Consider the following 13,821-nt stretch of genomic DNA (forward strand, 5'->3'; position numbering starts at 1 on the left):
CAGGATCTGGTCTATTCTGTTCTGTGGGCTTGTGCTCAGGGTCACATCCCACTGAAGCCTCATGGTCTACCACCAATGGCTACATAAACATCATCTCGATGCCACTGTGCCATCCTAATGGCACAAATAAAGCACGTCCCAAATGAAAATGACAGAAAAAATGAATACACTGATGCACTGAAAACGTGGGATTGTGGCCGTGTTTTCCTCTCTTGCACAATTGCTGTCCTTGCCTTTACTGTGAAGTTAAACTGCTGATGGGAGTGTTAATTAGCACAACAAATGAGGAAACCTGTTCAGCAGTATCTACTGAGCTAAACATAAGCATCCCTTGTTACCCAGCAATTGGAACCTTGAATTCTCTGCCTCACAGATAAATGTGTATAGATGTTAAAGGAAAAAGGTGCTCAAGAACGGACTTTGGAGAGCAAGAGAAGAAGCAGAGAGACTAATTAGGAGGCTGTTAGATTATTGATCCAGGAGAGTGGTAAAGGCAGTATGGACAAGGGTAGTAACAGTGGAGGTGCAACGAAGTGGTCAGATTCTGGTTGTAGGTTGAAGGCAGAGCTGAGGATTTGCTGATGAAGTTAATGTGGGGGCATGAAAGAAACAGAGTCGAGGAAGACACCAAGGGGTTTGACTTGAGCAATAGAAAGGAAAGAATTACCCTTTACCAAGGAAGGGAAGATGGAAGAAGAGCAGGTTTGGGAGGGAAAAACAAAGCCTTGAAAAAAAAAGAAAAAAAGAAAAAAGAAAAACAAAGCCTTGAATAGAACCTTCACAAATACAAAAAAAAATTTTTATTTTTAAAAGTAAAACTATAGGGGAAGCCTGGGTGGCTCAGCGGTTGAGCATCTGCCTTTGGCTCAGGGCGTGATCCCGGGGTCCCAGGATCAAGTCCCACATCAGGCTTCCTGCATGAAGCCTGCTTCTCCCTCTGCCTGTCTCAGTCCCTCTCTATGTCTCTCATGAATAAATAAATAAAAATTTAAAAAATAAAATAAAATAAAAGTAAAACTATAAAATCAGTGAAACTAAGTTTCCTTTAAATGTTCCAATATAGGGATGCCTGGGTGGCTCAGCAGTTGGGCGCCTGCCTTCAACTCAGGTCATGATCTTGGGATCCAGGATTGAGTCCCACATCAGGCTCCCTGTGAGGAGCCTGCTTCTCCCTCCGCCTATGTCTCTGCCTCTCTCTCTGTCTGTGTCTCTCATGAATAAATAAATATTTAAAAGAATAAAAATAAATAAATGTTCCAATATATAACCCATCTATAAACTTAGTAAGAGTTCTACTTAAGGGGAACCTTGGGTGGCTCAGCAGTTGGGCGCCTGCCTTTGGCCCAGGGGGTAATCCTGGAGTCCTGGGATCCAGTCCCACATCAGGCTCCCTGCATGGAGCCTGCTTCTGCCTCTGCCTGTATCTCTGCCCACCCCGCCCCGTGTGTCTCTCATGAATAAATAAATAAAATCTTAATAGAAAAAAAGATTTCTACTTAAAATTCCAACTCCAAACCCTTTATTCGATTACATATTTTAAATTGGAATGTCGGGGGCCACATCATGTTTGAGCCAAGTTGTTGTGAGCATGCAGGAAGGGGTGATCTGCAGCATTATTTCATAAAAAAACCACGATTTACAAAAGACACTGTAGTGTCATAGCCCTAACTAAATGATGAGTTACATGCATACATGTGATTATGATATTAGAGAAGGTAATGTCATACTCAGAGTGGTAATTCAACGTTGTGGTGTTGGTCATAGACTAAAGCACATGCCTCTCATAAAATCATATGATCCCTTGTTTTTCTCTTTTCAACATTTGTGGAGATGACCATATGATGAGCTTCCTTGGGACTCTCATTATAGCAAATTAAGCGATCCCTTAAAATCTAATTCTCCGGGATCCCTGGGTGGCGCAGCGGTTTAGCGCCTGCCTTTGGCCTAGGGCGCGATCCTCGAGACCCGGGATCAAATCCCACGTCGGGCTCCCGGTGCATGGAGCCTGATTCTCCCTCTGCCTATGTCTCTGCCTCTCTCTCTGTGTGTGTGTGACTATCATAAATAAATAAAAATTTAAAAAAAAGAACTTCTTAAAATCTAATTCTCCTTATATTCCCTCATCATAGTGCATCACTCTTTGACTATGCTGCTCCGGATTATGTTGGCTAATATTTGGGGTTTTCTCATTAATGTTGCAAGCAACATCTGCAGCCTGGATGCCAGTACCTCTGCCTGAGAGATGCATGAGTAAGCAGGAAAATGTGTCCACAGAACCTCGCGCAAGGGGCGTCCAGAGACGTAGGGTCCGCTGAGGAACTCAAAAGGATGAGAGGCCCGCAGAAAAGGTGTGCACCAGGCCGACCTCTCAACTCCAAAACTTTGGGACCTTCCCCTCTCCAAACATAGCGGGCTCCGCCCCCGGCCCCTTCCGTCACCAGCAGTCAGTTCCGGGGACCCTAGGCCTCACTCCTCGAATTCCACCCAGCCTCCTCTCTCTAACGTTAGGCCCTCCCCCGCCTTCTTCCCACTAGCGGCCTTGTGGGCAGAGCCTGCGCAGACGTCAGGTACTGCCCATGGCCCTGCTTGCCCTGGCCCTGACCCGGACCCCGCCCCCGGAAGAATGCACCTCTATAGAGGCCTAGGAATGCAATGATGGAAAGTAATGCCATTTAGTGGTGTTTGGTAAGGACTATAAGTAAATACCTCAGGTAAAATCATACCCGCCGACCTAAAATAGGCCCAACAGGGAATGGGTCACAGCCTCATGTGAGACACATTCTGTAATACGAGAGGATAATAAAAGGGATATAAAGTTCCAGCTGTAGTTTGAGAAAAAGAGAAGTGATTTAAACTCTGGGTACTGATGAACCTCTCAAGCAGGAGGAAAATGAGACACTGCAACTGGGGCCCCTCTGGACTGGACACCAAGAACAGAGCTGCTGATGCCCAGTCATCTCATATATTTACAGACAGAACATACTGCCACAGGCTTGCTCTCCTTTCCCTTGGGACGTTTTACCACAGTAATGATAAAGCTATTCGTTGGGATATTTTGGTAAAGATTTAAGTAATCTCTACAACCCAATGTGGGGCTCAAATTCAACCCTGAAATCAGCCAAGCACCCCTGCTGAGATGTTTAAACCATTGAATGCTGTGGGGGAGACATGTAATTTTAGTTAACTGGAAATTTTAAACAAGCACTGGAAACTGTATTGATATGTTTATGGAACAAACTTTCAAAAAACATCTTCTACCCACCTAACTAATTTAGTTCTGCTGTTACTAAGCCTTTATTAGACCTAGTGGAATGTTGTAATGAAAGATGCCTCAGATATAAGGGACCAAGATTCTAATGCTGACATCACTGGTGAATTACTGAGGACTTGCTGCTTCTAGTTTTGATCCTACTGATTTCTGGACTGATCTGTATAATCATGCTGGTCATTGTACCTCTGCCTTACCCTTGGGAGGACCAGGAAAATCCCCCATCACTTCCCCAATCCCCAAATATGTGTCTGTGGCCTGTAGAAAGTGCTAAAAGGACCACTTTTCCTAGGGAGCTATTGGATTGTTTAATAACTTCAGGTGAGTACTTTTGTAAACAAAGGGTAGAGCTTTACAAAGAGAGGGAACTTTTTAATCCCGACTCTCAGAGACCTCATTCCCTTGCCACACCCTGCTGTTAATGTGTCAGATTCTATAGTTCAGAGCTCTTCCCCAGTTCAGGTGATGATGCACATGGTAGAGCTATAGCTTCTGTGATCATCCTGGTGTTAATTGTGAATAAGAAAAAACTACAAATGAGATTTTCTAAAGCAAATAGATTTTATTAGAACACAAGTATTTTACAAAATGTAAGAAACTTGAGCAACAGACCCATTTTATTTTTTTTATTTTTTAAAGACTTTATTTATTCATGAGAGACACACACAGAGAGGCAGAGACACAGGCAGAGGGAGGAGAAGCAGGCTCCATGCAGGGAGCCTGATGTGGGACTCCATCTGGGGAATCCAGGATCACGTCCTGAGCCAAAGGCAAACGCTCAACAGCTGAGCCACCCAGGGGTCCCCACAAACTCATTTTAAAGACAGAAATGAAGATATAGCTCAGGGGAACTCAACAGTATATCTTCTAAATTATATTCTCTGCAGTGAAAGAATACTAATGAGCCTTTTGAGGGAATTATCCCTTCTTTTTTTTTTAAAGTTTGTTTTAAAGATTTTATTTATTCATGAGAGACACAGAGAGGCAGAGACACAGGCAGAGGGAGAAGCAGGCTCCATGCAGGGAGCCCGATGCGGAACTCGATCCCCGGTCTCCAGGATCACGCCCTGGGCAGCCTCAGCCAGCGCTAAACCACTGGGCCACCAGGGCTGCCCTTTCAAAAGGTTTTTTAAAGTAATCTCTACACCCAATGTGGGGCTTGAACTTAATAACCCTGAGATCAAGAGTCACATGTTCTACCGACTGAGCCAGACAGGCACCCCCAAGTTATCCTCATTATTGGGGCCTAGTCCCAAACTCTAAATATAACAAAAGTATCACTGGCTCAACTATGATAGGCTGAAAAGTATAAAACCACATAGATATGGTTAGGGAACTCAGACTGGGGAACAGGCTCAAAGAAAAGTACCTACTGGTGAGACCAAATGGCCAGAGACTATGGCCCTCCACCCTGTAGAATACAAATACAGTACACATACACATTTTTACATGTTCTCATATACAAAATATTTTGAAAGATTTCTTGCATAAGCACAAAATCACAATTTTAAACAATGAAAACAACCCCCAATCCACGCCAATCCCAAAATCACATTAACCCAAAGTCCAATTTCTGGTTATATGACAAATAGCTGTTGTCACAGGGCCACTCCTTGAGTCCAAGTCCTCCAGGTGAAGTTCATGGCTTCAGTAGAACGGCTATAATTCAGTGACATTTAAAATCCTATGGACTAAAGGTTACCCTTATACATAGCCAGGGCAAATGCCACATGGAAATGGAACAATCAAGGCAAAACAATAATAAAGAAGCAGTATTTTCCCATTTCCCTGCACAGAAACTTCCTTCCCTTTCAGTTTACAAATCTAATAACATTTGAAGGGAGCACTCATCTGTAATCATGGGAGGGGTTTTATTTTATTTTATTGTAAGTGTGTCAGCACCCCCACTGGTACCACCTGTAGTCTTTGAGCAGAGAGCAGAGTGGCGTCTATGACAGTCCTTTAGCATTCTGTAAAGCTGCTGTCTGATGGGGGAAATCGAGGCAATCAGTGAATCTCCTCATGAGTAACTGAATACAGCCCACTGCTGTTCTTTTCTGAAACTGATAAGAAGCAGTACAGTAGGGTCTGTATAGGAATAAGAAAAGACAAGGGAAGCTCAGAAGCCCCACCCGAATCTCAAATGCTGCAGGCTGCCATCTAATCCATAGACCGCACTCCTGAGACAGCACAATGGACAGAGGGGGGTAAACTCAAATCCAGAGGGGCCCAGAGGCCATTGCTTAAGCTTTCTAAGGGTATACACGTTTTCCATGCCATTCCCACCCGGTTGAGAGGCCTGCACGCTAACTATCCCTAACACAGGCCCCGAGTTCTCCCCTCCTAACAAGTATTCTGTCAGGTCCTCTGTTTCACGAGGTAGGCAAATGACCCCTCCGGCCCACCAGTACACTTCAGAAAGGGAAGTTATGAGCTGCTGGGAAGTACAGCTCAAATTGCCAATGGACCCCTGAGGGCAGCCTATCTAGTCAAACCGTCTCCAAATGAGGTTTGTAGTTCCAATCCTCATTGCAGTGGGCTCTGTGGGTCACAGAGAGCTCTTCCAAACAAAGGCAAGGCTAAGAGCATAAGCATAAGCAGGAGAAAGGACAAACAGTTGCTCACACTCATTAACCATCTCTCAGGTGGTGCTTCTGGCACAAGATGCTCTAGAGGGAGTTCTCTGCACGGGCCTAACTTTGGCCAGTACTCAGGACTCACCAGTCCGGGGGGGGGGGGGGCACACAAATACCCAGGGGACCTGGTATCTCCTGGTAGCATGTTGTAAGGGCAAATAAAATAAGAATTAAAGTTAAATTATCCCCGTCAAAAGGAGGGAGAGGACCTCCTTATTCATAAAACTTGTAAATCTGAGTTCCCTGTCTCTTTGCATGGTGCATGGTAGGCAAACCTTTTTAAAAAGTTAGATAAGCCTCTTGCCAATTTTGCAACTCAGAAACTTCCCCAAGGGCCCTGCAGGGCCTAAGAACTAGGTAAAGGGGGTGGGACAATTTAGGCAGCTGAAGCCCGAGAACTCAGTTACCCCCTTGAGAAAAACAGAAAGGGGAATGAACACCACAAGGTAGTGCCCAAGAGGCAACAAAGAATGTCTCTGGACAACAACATCACTGTAAGCAACAGAAGCTCCTCCTCAGAAGGAGGCCTCAGATTATTGTGACATGCAATAAGATAGCAGGTGAGGGGCTGCAGATGCCTTTGTTCATAGGCCTACGGTAACACAGAATTAAAATGAGACAGCAGAACCCACACCAGTAAGCAAAACCATCACTTGGAAAGTGGAGAATAATCCTCTGTCATTCTAATGAACGTCTCAACTATACAAGACAGTCATAGTTTCTCATAGTGTATCCATCAGTGGTCTCCTGTCCCCCAGCTATGCTGACCCAAAGGGAGTATGGGAGAATAGAGAAATGCAGGAGACACACTCCTGAATCTACAGTGCCCACCACAACTTCCACACCAAGTCCCTTGTCCCCCACCACTGTAAAGTTTCCTTACCCTCTTAGAGAGCACTCATAGCCCTGCTGGACCCCATATTTCACTGATCAAGTGACCAAGAAGCTGCAATGGGGAAACTAGAGTACCCCCAACTCAAATTCCAACTCCCCCTTCTGCTTTCACCCCTTTGGTATTTGGTAGCCTCAGTACAACACACAGATGCATGAATCCTTTACTGTTGTGCTTACAGCACTTTGTTTCCTTGACTGGAAACAAAATCCCCTTAAAGCAGTGTCTCCAGTATCATGTCCAGTCCACTGACAGAAACCATGCGCTCTTCTTGTCTTCCCACCAATGTGCAGAGTTTAGTCAGCAGAAGAGTGTAGGAAGTTAACAAGAAAATGCTTGGACAAAATTCCAACCACATTCCCATATGCAAAATCAGGATTCCTATTGATCCCAAATATGCCATTGCTCTGCATAGTAGACCTCATTTGTTCAGCACCTTTGTGTCAGAGCACAGAAGCCTAACAACTGCCCATAGACAATGTTTTCCCTGTGACCCAATATTTCCCAAGCCCCAGATGCTGCCATTGCCAGTATGCACTTCCTGTAGGAGTTTAACAAGGCATTTGAGCCATGGGCATGTCGAGGGAAGAAGTGTCTGGCCTGTGTATTAGAAAAACATACCAGCAACATCAGTTCACCTTCATTAGTCTCTCCCTGGCAACACAGGTCACTATCAATTTGAAATACTGAGCAGTCAAATCAACCACACACAATTAGTCACCAGAAACAACAGCAGTTGCCTCTAAAAAGACTCCCTCAGAGTACTGTTCTAGAAGACAGTATGGGGGAAGGGCCACCATTCCTTGAGCCACTTTTCAAAGGCTAAAGCAATGCACATAATGAGGGAGAAACAACAAAGCCTTCCTCAGCAGAGTCCAAAATTCTCAGGGAAGGTGGAAAAATAAGGAAATTCTATCATAAAAATTCTATCTTTGCCAGAGGGTCATATGTTCTCATGTGACATTCAACAATGTGCACTGTTGTCTTCTGTCCTTCAGCTATGCCAATCCCAAGTAGTGCCAGGGATGGGGAAGTGGGCAGAAGACACTGTTGAACACAAAGTCCAATACACCTTTCACACTGGGGACCCATATCCCCCTGTCCTCTGAGAGCAGCTCTACAGAGGGAGGGCCTCTCTCTTCCCAGCCCTCTCCCCATCTCTAGGTTTTAGGCACCCGAAGGAAGGAGCACATCTAGTCAGTCATTCCAGCTCTCCTGATCAGAGAGTCCCTTCCCCTTTTTGAGCCCCTAACCCCTACAGTTCTTCTCCTTAAAAGAACAGACAATCAGAAGTGGCTGGAGCACCAACCATGAAAACCATTTAGTTAAAAATGTGTTTACCCACATAAATCAGTAGAGCCACTATGGAAAACAGTATGGTGGCTGCTCACACAATTAAAAATAGAACTACCATATGATCCAGCAATCCCAGATCTGGATATTTATATAAAGGAAATGAAGCCACTATCCCAAAGAGATATCTACATCCCAGAGTTCATTGCAGCATTATTCACAATAGTTAGGACATGGAAGCAACCTAAGCATCCATCAACAAGATAAATGGATAACAAAAATGTGGTGCATTTATACAATAAAATATTATGGAGCCATCAAAAAGTTTGCATGTAACAGGGAACCAATGTAACAATGAATATACTCCATTTCAAAGGTTGTTCCTTAAAGTGTTCAATATTCATCCTCTTTCCATCACCCACATAAACCAGAGGAATGAAAAAAACACTTAAGGCAAACACAAATTTGACATGGAATACTTTACACTAAGAATTTACAGCACATTAACATTCCTGCTGCTAAATAGACATCTACTGAGTACAGGCCTCATGAGGCAAATAATATGGGCTCCTGGGAAAGAACCACCAAGTTAGATCCTCCCTTAAATTCTGAGAAGGGTCATTTTCTCTTTCTCTGAGGGTCCTGGTTTTGAGAATGCAACCAATTAGAGTTACTCTCTTGGAATCCTCAACATGTGACTTATTTTTAACTTATTTTGACTTATTTTAAGTCAATAAGCCAAGAGTAATTCATATTTGTATTTAACACTCTCGCACTCAACTGTCAAAAGTCTTCACCTGACTTTCAACAAATGAACCACTTCCCAGAAAGAAGTAATTTTATACAGGGAAGGAAAAAGATAACTTTTTGGCACTGCCAGTTAACAAGCACCCTGTAGCCCCAACTTGATGCTGAGCCACATCAGCTTCAATGTAAGATGTCCACGTGAGCCAGAAAAGACAGCAGCTCAGAGCAAGGTAAAGTCTGTGTTGCCCAGCAACCTCCTGGCATCATAGCAGAATTAAAGAGGTTGATTTCCAAAGAGATGCTCAATACTCTCTGAGGATACTTGCTGGCCCTGTGAAAGGAAACAAACACTTAACTGAAACTATGGAAAAAAATCTAAGAAATGAAGTGGAAGTGGGGTCTGGACAGGTAGGGAGAGGGAGAGGAGCTAAACCAAGCTATAATGTTCTGCTCCAATATATGGATTCTGAAAATGTATTCTAATTCCTTTGGTACCTCCTGTGTGCTGAACGCTTACTAACGATTATCACTCTTGATCTTCACAACATCCCTGATAGCAAGGTGTGACTTCCATTGTGCAAATGTGGAAGCTGAGGCTCAAAGATAAGAGCAAGAAAGAGCCAAGGGTCTTTCAGACTCAGATACTAGAAATTTATTGTGAATGAAACACAATGGGTGGTCTCAGCAACATCTACAAAGCAAATGAGCAACATCTGCAAGCCTCCTCCACCCCAAAATAGCTAACAGGGTATGGAAGGGCAAATACTTAAAGAAGTATTAACCTACATATTACCTACCACTGAGTTAATAAGTAGTGCCTAGAAACTGATCCTGCCACTGTTTAAAGTTCCTATCTAGAGACTCATAGAAGGCATATCAACAACATCTTAAACAATGATACAATCGAGAGGAGACAGGTCCTATTCTCCACTCAACACCTGTGGCCTCAACACAACAACATAAGTTTGTACTTACCTGCATGGCTACTCTGGATTACTAGGTCTAGGTCCTCTCCTCGCATTACAGGCCTATAGGCTGACCAGATTGCATCACAGATCCTAAAGGAAGTGGTAAATCTACAAAGAGACTTACCTGTGGGAGGCCAGCTTAGCACCACTGCAGGAAAATTAGGTAACTTTGAAACTCATAAGATGAGTGGATGGGGCAAACTTCCACTTTCCCTTATCCAGAGGAATTTCTGAAAGTGGTTGGTGGGGCCAGAGTACCCAATCATGCAGCCTGTGTGAAGTAGGCCAAAAGAGTGAAAGATAATGTAAGAGAGGAACTGCATGAATCAAACCACAAGATAAGACTGCTGCTTTAGAGGCCTGATTTTCCCCTCAAAATGAACCATAGTTCATCCTGCTTTAATCAAACATCATAGGGGAATTACTCAGTATTATATTGAGAAGTATCATCAGTTATTTGCTAGAAGGGGGAGGGTCTCAAAATTCCATTTTTTCTATCTGTGGTTTGATTCAGTAACAAGGACAGATAAAGTAAAACCCAAATACCAGCAATGAATCTTTCACATGTCTAAAGGTAATCAAGGTACATTTAGAGATCTATAGTGTTCCACCAATATGAGTCATTAAATCATTTCTACAGGAGATAATATGCATAATTCAAGTCAGTATCAAGAACTGACCAGCAAAAAGGCTAATAAGGCAAACTCAACTATCACACATTATCAAAAGGAAGTAACTTTCTTACTTAATACCAAGTATCAGGTTACTCTTAGTGATTAGGGTTTTGAGCAAAGCAACAGCTTTCCTTTAATTCTCCCCTTGAATACACATTAGGTGTCACACATAAATAGACTGGCACTGACTATTTCTTAAGCCAATATGCTAGCACTAGAGGCATTAAGGCACAGTCAGCTCTTGTGGCTGAAGAGGCAGGGACCTCTGTGTTTGGGGTGGGGTAGGAGGAAAGGAGACTAGCAAATCCAGTCTAGCCCAGGACCTCAAACAAGGAGGATTGGAGTTGTCCTGGGCCAAACTGTTCAGGACATAAACCAGTGTGTCCTTATTTGTAAACAGAAATTACATAAGTAATTTTTTTTTCCTATGGGAGAACACCTGGGAAGGAGCACATAAGCCATCATTTAAAGAAATAACAATATGTCACATGCACAATTACAGTTCTTTTTTTTCCCACAATTACAGTTCTAAAATAATTTTCAAAAGTGTGCAGGATGACCAGCAAGGGCCATTCCCTTCTAGAGAACAGAGAGCACTCATTCTGGGGATGAATTTCCTTCTTAGTAAATGAAAATGCTCCACGATTTTCAAAGGAAATGCACTAAAGAACACTACTGAACCTCATAAAGTTGATAATCAACGTCAATTATTGTGAGAAATAGAACCCCAGAAGGAACTCAACGACCTCTGGCAACGGCCGGTGACAGGCACTTCCCGGAATTCAATGGCCGGTGACAGGCACTTCCGGGAATTCACTGTCGTAAAACAACAACCGCCCAGAGAGTCAATGTCTGTTAAGTTTTTACATTTAAAACAAAAACTTTATCTTAAGTACAACTATGAAATAAAAGACACAGGACTCGGTTTTTTTCACACATTTTAATGGCAAAATAAAATGAAACATTTTAATGGTAAAATGAAAAGTTGGGCTACCGGACCGCCGGCAGCCAGTAACTGTCGTAAAGCAAGAAGCACAAAATTAAAACACTTTTTCTCATTTGTAAGTGAAAAAGTTTTAACACAAAGCTTATGAACCAACATTTAATAGAATAAAGTGATACCAGACACAATTCTTCTGTAAAACACAATCCCAAACTCTACTAACGGCAGGCATCAGATGGTTAAAAGCATTTATTGTCATAAAACGTCAAAGACTTAACCAACTGATTACAATTACTGCACTGTAACTTTAAAGTATCTCAAAACGTTTATTAATATTGTTTAAGATTTTATTTTTAAGTAATCTGTATACCTAATGTGAGGCCCCAACTCCCAACCCGGAAATCAAGAGTTGCAGGCTCTACCCACTGAGCAAGCCAGCCCCTGCACCCGCCCCCGCCCCCCGCCAAAACGTTTATTTTTCAGAGAATTTATCAATATAGAACAAGACCAGAATTTAACAAAATAAATTATGTCAAACATTAAAGTTTATATTATAAACTTAAGGCACTCAATCAGACGTTAAATTACTCCCCTGTAAATTGAAATTTACACCAAACCATTTAAAGGAAATATATGAGAAACACTGGGATCAAAATCCAATTGAATGCATTAAGATGAACATGTAAACTTAAACGCCAACACAGTGCTCAGCGTTAGCTAACAAGAGCGGCTAAGGGACATTCAGAGTGTAAAACTTTTAAAGTCCAGCTGGACAGTTTATTTCCAAAAATGCACACTGAGAATACTTTCATTTGGAGAATATTTCTGAAACACAGCCAAAATAGAAATTAAATAAACTCAAATACTGCAACGTTGCGAATCATAGGGGGGAAAAAACCCACCGCTGTTATATTATAAAATAAAATAAGAACCAGGACCCAGGCAGGCATGATTCCCATCAGGGATTTAAAGCAACAAGGTCTTGCCAACCAGACTGCTTTTTTTCTTATTCGAAACTTGTAAATAACATGACACTTTTTTTTTTAATGGAAAACACACGAAAAAGCTTCTGGACAACCCTCGGCTGAATACCATGATATTAAATACACAATTACATAAAAATGCAATGTTCAATGATGCCTGAAGAAAATTCCCATTGGTCAGTGAACAATCCCTGAGCCACCCTTGTGGATGTTTACTCATTTCACATTATCAGGATTGTTTCCCCTTTTAAGGCAACATATGAAGAAGACCATTCCAATTTTGAAGCAAATGATATTAAACAGTCATGTTGTTAAATGAAAAACAAAACTGTGCTTTTTTTTCAACCGTGCTTTTCAAAGGCAAGCATCAGCCATCCGAATCACACACATGCTCCTTAGTGCCTTACTTTCCCTTTTTTTCAGATCGGAAGTAACAAATTCTGTCACTAAGATACTTCATTAAAATGGCTAAGACCAAGATTTCAACAATTCCCGGTGACAATATCCATCCCACAACACTGGATAATCAAAAGCAAAATCAGCTCCCTGGCGGCCAGCATGTTGTTAGGTAAATGGTAACATTTCGACCGGAGGCCGCTAATGGGCCTTCTCTTGTCGTCAATTGAGAAGCCCAAAAGACACATCTGTCAAAGTATATTAGGACCCACCATCTACCCGCTTCTCTCAAAATCACACACACAAACAGCCAAGTATGAAATAAAGTAAATTAAACTTACATTTTTTGAGATCGGAGAAAAAGCAACCGCCATTTTCCGTCAGCACTGACTGGAACGGTCTACGGAAGCTGCACTGTACAATCCAGATTTGAACGCACTTGGTCACGTGACAGAGCTGTTTTAACCCCCTTTCCATGGCCCCGCCCTCAAACGTCACCATTGGAGAGCCTGCAATGATTGACAGCAGCCTGTCCACTCTCCTCAGGTCTATGAGTAGAAACCGCCATATCTCCAGGTCCAGCTAAATTACTCCAATCTTTGCTCATATTAGTGTCTTTCTACATCTCTGTCCAGCCCTCAATGCCTAACTCCTGCATTTAGTCTTATGCACATGCCTTTTCCTTTAGTTCTAGACATCTCAGACTTTGGAAATCTCCCTAACAGATTTTATTCCAGTCTATCTCAATTGCACCCTCCTCCAGGAAGCCTTCCATGCTTTACTCTTCCCATCCCTAGAGGTCAATGTGAGTTCTTCTTTTCTATTAGATATGGACATGAAGAAACATCAGAGCAGAGAGGCAGGGACATCATGTGGGCTTTGGGATTAGACAGTACCAGGCTGGGCACAGTGTGAAGGACCCAAGGTTTGCACCTGGAATTTTGGCAAAGTCAGTGAAGGCTGCAGAAATCCGGAGAAAGTCAAGGGAAAACTGACAACAAGGTAACTCACAGGAGCCTCC

General features: G+C 42.7%; 1 long non-coding RNA gene across 1 annotated transcript; it reads right to left on the reverse strand.

The window, feature by feature from the left end:
* Nucleotides 1-3,809: 3,809 nt before the first annotated feature.
* LOC112649355 (uncharacterized) lies at nt 3,810-13,267 on the reverse strand. The gene is made up of 3 exons (XR_003129550.3): nt 13,142-13,267; nt 9,929-10,075; nt 3,810-9,167 (listed from the first exon to the last, which is right to left on the reverse strand). It is a non-coding gene; the product is annotated as an uncharacterized LOC112649355 (long non-coding RNA).
* Between the last annotated feature and the right edge of the window lie 554 nt (nt 13,268-13,821).

This window comes from Canis lupus, chromosome X, assembly GCF_003254725.2.
Source record: "Canis lupus dingo isolate Sandy chromosome X, ASM325472v2, whole genome shotgun sequence".
In the NCBI taxonomy this organism is placed as follows: domain Eukaryota; kingdom Metazoa; phylum Chordata; class Mammalia; order Carnivora; family Canidae; genus Canis; species Canis lupus.